This window comes from Acanthisitta chloris, unplaced genomic scaffold, assembly GCF_000695815.1.
Source record: "Acanthisitta chloris isolate BGI_N310 unplaced genomic scaffold, ASM69581v1 scaffold11120, whole genome shotgun sequence".
NCBI lineage: Eukaryota > Metazoa > Chordata > Aves > Passeriformes > Acanthisittidae > Acanthisitta > Acanthisitta chloris.
In genome coordinates, this window is record NW_008651227.1 from 20396 (window position 1) to 29771 (window position 9376).

The 9376-nt window shown below is 45.9% G+C and overlaps 1 protein-coding gene across 1 annotated transcript in view; it reads left to right on the forward strand.

Moving 5' to 3' along the window:
- Positions 1–9376, forward strand: part of LOC103800022 (protein AHNAK2-like) — a gene marked incomplete at its 3' end in the record, with an annotated part of 34407 nt that overhangs the window by 17929 nt on the left and 7102 nt on the right. The window contains exon 2 of the mRNA XM_009072384.1: positions 8971–9041. The remainder of the gene's footprint in view (positions 1–8970; positions 9042–9376) is intronic.

Below are 9376 nucleotides of genomic sequence, written 5' to 3' on the forward strand. Positions count from 1 at the left end.
GCTTTTAGTAAGATCTGTGGGCAGAGCTTATCAATAAACATTCACATGAGCCATTCACTCGTCTCTTCATTTGAGGGTTCTTAGTTTCTCTTTTTATGGTAGTGTTTGTATCTGTTCCTAGTTGCCAGTACTCTTCCACATCTTGCCTGACATTAGTCAACCTGTAGAAAATGCCTTATAAATTATAGAATTTTAGGGGTTGGAATGGACCTCAGAGATCGCAGAGCTTATCAATAAACATTCACATGAGCCATTCACTCGTCTCTTCATTTGAGGGTTCTTAGTTTCTCTTTTTATGGTAGTGTTTGTATCTGTTCCTAGTTGCCAGTACTCTTCCACATCTTGCCTGACATTAGTCAACCTGTAGAAAATGCCTTATAAATTATAGAATTTTAGGGGTTGGAATGGACCTCAGAGATCATCCAGCGCATCATCCTGGGCAGGGACACCTCCCACCAGAGCAGGTTGCTCAAGGCTCAGCCACCCTGGCTGTGAACACTGCCAGGGTTGGGGCAGCCACAGCCTCCCTGGGCACCCTGGGACAGTGTCTCACCACCACAACAGGGAAAACTTCTGCCTAAGACCTAGCCTCAGTTTCCCTCCTTCAATTTGTGCCCATTGCCCCTTGTCCTGTCCCTGCAGCTCCTAACACAGATCCCTCTGCAGCTTCCCTGGAGCCCCTTCAGCTCCTGGAAGGTGCTCTGAGGTCTCGACACAACCTTTTCCTCTCCTCTACCATGAAATCCTGCAGAGTTTGGTATGGTCTGTAAGGAACCTTAATTCCTGAGACATTTCTCTTCTTGGATGTTCTTTGTAGAGCAAAGTATTGTTCCTTTTGACAAAAGTAGGCACTAACTTCATGGACAAACCTCTGGCTGGGCCAAGAGGCTCATGATTGTAACTTATGCATATATCCTGTTTTCAAAAGTTTTTGAGCTGAAATGATCTGAAGGCTTTCAATGAAGTACTCTAAGAGCTGACAAGGGCAGCTTGACATTCCAAGGCATTGAATCAAAACATCTTGTTCACGCCTTGAATGGAAGGAAACTATTCACACGTTGGTTATTTGGGAGTAGCTGCCCCTTTAGCACTGCTCTACAACCCTCTGCTTTCTGCTCCAGAGGCTCAGCTACATTCATCACAGCACAAAAATGCAGCCCAGGGACAGAGTGCAGCCAAGGGGCATCACCTAACCAATGCAAAACAAAGGCAGGAGTAGAGCTCAAGCACCGGCCCAGCTGGTTCTGATAGCATCCCGCTGATAATGAGGCTGGTTAAACCCCTTCAGCAGCAAAAGCTTTATCTTCATTCCACAGACTAGTCCTTTGTCTTCATCCCACAGAAACTGCAGGGCTGGCTGGGGAGGCTCCCACTCCCAGGGCAGACACTAAAGGGGAGGTGCTGGTGCTCACTTTATCACGTTTTCCGAGGCAGAACGGCTGCTATTTTTTTTTCCAGCGTGTCAGTTGTTCATCTCATAGCTGACGAGCTGGTTGTGCTAGGTGGAGCTGCTGGGGTAGCCCTGCTGTCTGGCTGGCAAGGGTTCAAGGGAAGGAGGGTGACATTCTTGCGATGCAGGGCTGGGAGAGGAATCCTCCTCCCGCATCTCCTGTGCCTGATGCAGGGACAGCATTCCCTGCGCTCCTGCCTCGCCCAGCCCTGCCCCGCAGTTGCTGTAACTCAGTCCGTGGGATCCTGCAGGACAATGGAACCAAGCCAGGTCTCTGGAATGCACTAGGAAATCTCTGTAGAAGATGAGCCTCTTGCTTGTTTTTTTTTTTTTTCTGCCGATGGTTTTCCCCAGCGTGGTTGGAGCTGTTTGCTGGAATGTCATGCTGGAGTTCAGGGAATCAGAATTTTAGGGGTTGGAATGGAGCTTAGAGATTACCCAGCCCCAACCCCTGCCCAGGGCAGGGACACCTCCCACCAGAGCAGGTTGCTCAAGGCTCAGCCAACCTGGCTGTGAACACTGCCAGGGTTGGGGCAGCCACAGCCTCCCTGGGCAACCTGGGACAGTGTCTCACCACCCTCACAGGGAAAACTTCTGCCTGATATCTAACCTAAATTTCCCTCCTTCAATTTGTGCCCATTGCCCCTTGTCCTGTCCCTGCAGCTCCTAACACAGATCCCTCTGCAGCTTCCCTGGAGCCCCTTCAGCTCCTGGAAGGTGCTCTGAGGTTTCCACACAACCTTCTCTTCTCCAGGCTCAACAGCCCCAACTCCCTCAGCCTGTCCTCATATGGAAGATGTTCCTGTGTTCTTAACAACTTTGTAGCCTCCTCTGCACTTGCTCCAACAGTTCCATGTCCTTCTTACGTTGAGAACACCAGAACTTCACACAGTATTCCAGGTGGGTTCTCACGAGGGAGAGACCTCCCATCATGGTCAAGCCTACATAGATTGTGCAAGAGCTGTGCCATAATTTGTGCCTCAAACCTCACGACAGCTTCCTCCAGGAACACTGCGCAGCCATAGCAAGGTTTGTTTGCAGACACCTTCAGATTCTTATCTTTGCCTACTGATGTTTGCAGGATCGTTTTCCTCCAGCATTGCTTTCTTGGAAGTCAGGTGAACTTACCTATCTGAAAAAGAGCTCTTGAGAGGCCAAGACGAATGCCAGGCATGTGCATAGTGTTCCTGTTATCAAGTGCTTTCCTCAACTGGGAGCCACGATTTTGGGTATTCTAACTATTCTAGGTATTCCCCATTTCAAATACAAGAAGTGAATCGGAAGGGGCTGCAGGAGTTCCCAGCAGCTCTGCTCAGGCGGCCGTGAGAGCTTTGAGGGAAGAAAGGAATCCCAGTAATTGTGATACCTGCAAGGGGGAGGACAAGCTAAGAGGGGGAAAAATAATGCACAACATCTTGAGAGATGTCATTTGAGAAGCAGAAGAAATTCTGGAGCAATGGGTCAGCAGTTAGTAGGCACCATGAGAGCTGCCTGAGGGCAGGGAACAGTCAGATCAGAAGGCTCCAACACTTCTCTTCAACACTGCCCTGAGGAAAGCTTAGGCAGAGTTTGGGGACATCAGGATGGATGGAAAGGTCTTAGTGTGAAGCTTTGAGTGGGAAGGTCATCTATGTAGCTGATGTCCTGCCATCTCTGGTAGCTCTGGGGACAGTAATCTCTTGCTCCATATTTTGGGAGAGGGCCCTACTATCCCCATGCAGGAGAGGTAATGGTTTGCTAAGGCTTTCACAGGAGGACTCTGTCCCTTCCTACATCATGAAGTGGTGAAAAAGGCATCTTATGCTGACAGATAAGCCTTGATGTGTTCTGAGTTGCTCCTGGTGGTCGAAGGAGAGCTCTGATAGAGGAGCCAGCTGAAGCTGTCCCTGGCAGCAACACACACCTTTGTTTACAAGACAAGCACATTTGAGAACTGCTGACCTACATGTGTGAATTCCTTGGGGGGTCACAGTGCCAACCATGACACTGGCAGTAAGTTATTACTGTTGTTGTTTGTATAACAATTATTCACTCCTCCTCCTTCTTATTAGCAATACAAATCAGGTTGTGTGCCCAGAACTTGCTTTGCACTGTCAGAAAAGTCACAGCTAAAGATCTCCAAGCCTTCCCCACATGTCCAGGCACAAATCTTCTAACTGGTTATGGACTCAGAGGCATTAATGGCCACAGCGTTGCACAAACGGGATTGTTAGTTCCTTGTCATAGTTTAGAAATGGGAGTGAGCAAACCCCCAAATCCTGTTAAGAAAAGGCACAGGCTGTGACCTTAATAAATGAGTGAGCAGAGCATAAAACCTTTCACCCGTGGGCAGATATTTATCACAGATCAGATTTTTGTCTGCTAAGAGAAACTATCTGGTGAAGTAAAGTTGAACTGGATACAAGGGGAAGTGATAGGCTCAAAGGTAAGAGCAGATTGCTTAAATTCACTATTCATATGCAAACAGAACTTTGGTATAAAGTCTTGCGCAGCAGAAAGGCCAAACCTAAGAGTTGCAAAGAAAGGGATGTAGTGTGTGAGCAAAGAAGCTAAGACCATAGAATCTGGGTTGGAAAAGACCTCCAAGATCATCAAGTCCAACCCTACCATGGTCACTAGACCATGGCACAAAGTGCCACATCCAGTCTGAGCTTGAAAACCTCCAGGGATGGTGAATCCAAGATGCAAACATTTCTTTTATTAATAGCATCTCTGAATTCTCCTTTGCTGGTTTATTTTATTTTAAAGTATACAGATCACAGTAATTTTCTAGGCCAATGTTCCAATCAAATCTAGATTTCTCTTTACCCAATATATTAAAGTGCAATTGATTTCAATTCAATGACATTGATATTGTCTCCAATGTGGTTTTGAAGGCTGTTACCCCAAAAAATATCCTGGTGTTATGGTTTAGGGCTTTTTTTATTGGTGGTTTTACACCAAACAATCTGTCAGGGTTGCTAGGCTAAAGATAAAATAATTCCTTAAAAACTGCATTTCAAAAAGCAAATGCACATCTCAGCCACATGATCTGAAACTGATTCAGCCTATGGAACTCTTACTCCTTGCTCTGAGTTAACTCCCTTGTTCTGAAGGGAGTTCAGTGGCTATTAGAAGTAGTCACTGATGTAGATTCCATCTTGTTTATGAAAACAGTTGGAACAAAGCTTTGATTGTCCAGAGTTCACAAAAAAAAAAAGTTAAAATCTATAAAATGTTGGCATTGCTATTTGGGGCTTGAGAATGACATGCATATAAATCACAGTGTGTTGGCACAGGATTTTATACCCAGAGAAAAAGCTTTGCTGAGAATGGACTCAATTCCCTGCTTTGATAGCTTTGTTTTCAAAGTATATAACCACAGCCTCAAGCTCTGCCAGGGGAGGGTTAGGTTGGATATTAGGAAGAGATTTTTTTATATAGAGAGTGCTCAGGCATTGGAATGTGCTGCCCAGGGAGGTGGTGGATTCACCATCCCTGGAGGTTTTCAAGCTGAGACTGGATGTGGCACTTAGTGCCATGGTCTAGTGACCACAGTAGGGTTGGACTTGATGATCTTGGAGGTCTTTTCCAACCTGGTTGATTCTATGATCCTTTATCATTTAGGACATCACTGCGTTGCTTGATCCATGGCTGGTTCCTGTCCTGGTCCAGTCCCAGATGAGATGTCATCCAGTCCAAGTCTGTCTCTACATCCACACTGAACAAGACCTGGCAGTATTATTTGTTGGTTTAAAATGGATCCCAATGGCAAATAAATGTTTAAGTCTCACTGAACAAAATGATCTAATTCTCTTGGATTTTGAGTAGTTCAGTCTGAGGAACAGGAGGATATTAAAGGTGTTGGTCACTAAAACTCCTTTGTTTAAAACATTTGGGTTTAGAAGCTTCAGTTGTGTTAGAACTTGTAGGATAGCTGCAGAACATGAGCCTCAAAGGGTTTCCACTGGATGGTGGAAAACCCAACAGCACAAACTCCCTAGGCCCATTCACCTCCTGAGAACAGAGCACTCTGTACTTGCATTCTTGCAGTCCTGAAGTGTCACTGAGGTTACACCAGAGTAAAACAAGAGAAACAGCAATGAACCAGCCCAGGAAGTCTCACAGATAATTCTTTCCTGTTTCTTTTCCAGTAGCAAAATTATTGGCAGCCACGAGGGATCAATGCTGCAGCCTTGAAGTGCTGCACTGAAGAGCAAACACTCCAGCAGTCCAAGCAGTTTTCTGTTAAGTCATTCTGCTGGACTGCAGGGCTTGAGGGTGGGATTCTCCCCAGTGCAAAATCTGGCAGTGCCACAAGGCTAAGTCCTTACTATTTCTTGGAATTTTAGTAACAGCCATAAAATTCATTGTTGGCACCTGAAGCTTTAGGAGCACTGAACAAATGAAACAATCAACCCTCAATCCTGCAGCTCTTCTCCTCATGTGATGCTTATTAAAATCCATGTGCTGAAGTGCTTTGTGAATGGCTTCCAGAATTTTCGGGCTGAAAATCAGGTTCATAAATCCATGTCTAAATTTTTTAACAGGGTTATGCTTGTTTTGCAAATTTCTTGAGCTTCTGAAGATTGCAAATGCTAGAGCTTTTGGAAAGCAAAAAGACCAAGCCAATTAATGCAGGTCTTAAATGTGAATTAGAGTCTGCCTTAAAAGCATCTGCTAGAGTTGTCCATTGTAGGTGTCAGGACTAGTCCTGTGAAGGCTAAAGGAGGTATGGTCTGGCAGCCTTGATGTGTTCTGAGTTGATCCTAGTTCCCTGGAGCTAAAATACCACAGGAGAGCTGATTGTGATGCTGTACATATGGCTAATCAGGATAACATCTATTCCATCAAGTTTGGAAACTTGACCCACAGACTGTTAAGTGATATTCCCAGTGGAAGCAGATGATTTCCATTCCTCTTAACAAAGTGGTCCATCACAGCTCACTGGGCATAAGTCATTCAAAATAGCCTGTATTAAATCATTTCATCTTAAAAAAAGAAGTCAAGGAAAAATTAAATGTAGGAGGTCAGAAAACTAGGAAGAATGACTTGCAAAATCACAGTCACTTTAACAAGAGCTTGGCAATGTGTGTAAGTCTGAGCAGGTCAAGGGAGGTGATTTTTCCCCCCTACTCTGGTGAGACCCACCTGGAATACTGCACACAGTTCTGGTGTCCTCAACATGAGAAGGACATGGAACTGTTGGAGCAAGTCCAGAGGAGGCCACGAAGCTGCTAAGAGCACTGGAGCATCTCCCTGTGAGCACAGGCTGAGGGAGTTGGGGCTGTTCAGCCTGGAGAAGAGAAGGTTGTGTGGAGACCTCAGAGCAATTTTTTAATATCTGAAGGGGCTCCAGGGAAGCTGCAGAGGGATCTGTGTTAGGAGCTGCAGGGACAGGACAAGGGGCAATGGGCACAAATTAAAGAAGGGGAAATTTAGGTTAGATGTTAGGCAGAAGTTTTCCCCGTGAGGGTGGTAAAACCCTGTCCCAGGTTGCCCAGGGAGGCTGTGGCTGCCCCAGCCCTGGCAGTGTTCACAGCCAGGTTGGCTGAGCCTTGAGCAACCTGCTCTGGTGGGAGGTGTCCCTGCCCAGGGCAGGGGGTTGGGCTGGATCATCTCTGAAGTCCATTCCAACCCCTAAAATTCTCTGACTCTCTGACTCTCTGATTGCAGATGTGCCTGAGCCAGCCCAGCTTGTCTGCACACATAGTGGGTAATACCCAAATTCAGCAATATTGTGTTTCAGGCCAAGGATTCCTCATTTAGAGCAGGCAATTCATGAGCTTCTTGTGCTTGTCTTTGGTGTCTGAGCATATTTTTATGTCAGGATCTGTTTAGGGGAGCCAAAACTTTTCACACTAATGGCAGTTGCAGAACTGGGTGAGAGAGATCTAGAGAGCCTGAAGGCTTGGAAAAAAAAAACAGAGCATGGAGACAGGTAAGAGACAGTTATCAGGACAAGGACTCGTGCATGTATTGGGATAGTTAGCGTGGCAGGGAGTGTGTGGTTCAGCCACACTGTCCTCTACTGGCTAAGCCTGGAGCTCAGAAAATGATGTTTTCTTCATGCTGTTTTCATTATTTGCTGCCCAATTTAAGGCATTTCCACAGACTCAAACTTTCATCTCCTTCACCTCATCTCTCTCTGCCCTCAATACTTCTAATACCCAAGAAAACAGACTCGTTATGGCTATCAAAACTTCATGATATTTACTCTCCTGCTCTTAAGACCTTTGTCAGAATTGAGAAAGAGTTTCAGTATGGGGAATTTCAATCAACTTCATTTATTGTGAGTTAACCAACTTTTAATTACTGATTCTGATATTTGAACAGCAAAACATCTTTGGGAAAAGGATTTCAGCTTCCCCCTGTGCTCCTCTCCTTCCCTTTTGCTGACTGCAGTCCCCTCACTGTCACTGCCCTCAGGGCCTGTGGGAAGGTGAGAGTTGGTGCAGGAGTTGGGGGTCAGCACATATTCACTGCTTTTCTTTTTCCACTCGTTGCTTCATGCTCAGTTGCCCCAGTTTGGATTCCTTCCCCAACCAAAACATCCGAGTTGAGCTTCCTCCTCCTTTCTCTGCCAGTTCTCCTCTCTCCTCCTGCTCCAGTGCGTTCTGCTTTGTCTCCCTCCTCCTCTGGTTGTGTTGTCACTCTCTCAGTGTCACTCTTCCCTACAAAAAAAATTTTCACAGACAGAAACTTCTCCAATCCCTTCGGCGTTTCAGGTAGATGTGTCTGCAAACACTGCATCTGGCCCAGGGTGGGCTGTGACCTCCTCCCACAGAGACTACCCCAGTGCCAATGTTGCCCAGTACACACCTCAAGTCCTCATTGGTAGTAATAATGCAAAAATCTGGCTGACTTCTAGTTCTACATTTTCTCCAATCTGGGGATAGAAACTTCTCCAATCCCTTCGGCGTTTCAGGTAGATGTGTCTGCAAACACTGCATCTGGCCCAGGGTGGGCTGTGACCTCCTCCCACAGAGACTACCCCAGTGCCAATGTTGCCCAGTACACACCTCAAGTCCTCATTGGTAGTAATAATGCAAAAATCTGGCTGACTTCTAGTTCTACATTTTCTCCAATCTGGGGATTTTTTTCCTTCAACAAAGCCTTTACATTTCTGGATACAAATATTTCTGGTATCTTTGGAAACACTGACCTGATGAGATGGAAGATAAGGAGAGTTGTGAGACACTGGCACAGGTTGCCCAGAGGTGTGTGGTGGATGACCCATCCCTGGAAATATTCAAGGCCAGGCTGGATGGTTCTTGGAGCAACCTGCTCTAGTGGAAAGTGTCCCTGCCTGTGGCAGGTGATTGGAACTAGATGATCATTAAGGTCCTTTCCAACCCAAACCATTTTGTGATGTTATACATCTAAATGACAGCAGATCTTTCCACCTCTGCATGTCCCCTGGTGTGCTGCTCCAGAGGGTTTCAACTTGCAAACTGACTGCTCTGTGCTCTGTGTGGGTCCTGCAGACCCCAACAACGTGTGGGTCCTGCAGATACCAACACCTTATGTGCTGCTTTCAGGTTCTGGACGAGAGCTGAGACCAGCTGAGCCTCCTGGAGATGCTGATGTGGATGCAGAGGATGAAGATTCTGTGAGTTCTTTAAAGATGAATTGTTGGGTTTTTTTGTGATGAGAGTTTGGCTAGATGGGATCTTCAATATTTTGTTTATAGCTGGTTCTTGTTGGTGATTTTCCTCCCTATGAAAAATGTGTTTCACTTAGGCTTGTCCTGCTAGGAAGATGTTTCAGTATAAGGCACCTGCTCTTTGCCATGATTTGCCAGCAGAAGTTTAGTGCCAAGACTTAGCAAACTATTACATGGACGTTAACTACTGTAACTTTTCTTTAAAGATTTAGCTAGTTTAGGTTCTCTGTTGTTTGACTCCAGAAGGAAACACACCAAACACTTGTCAGCAGAAATTCCTG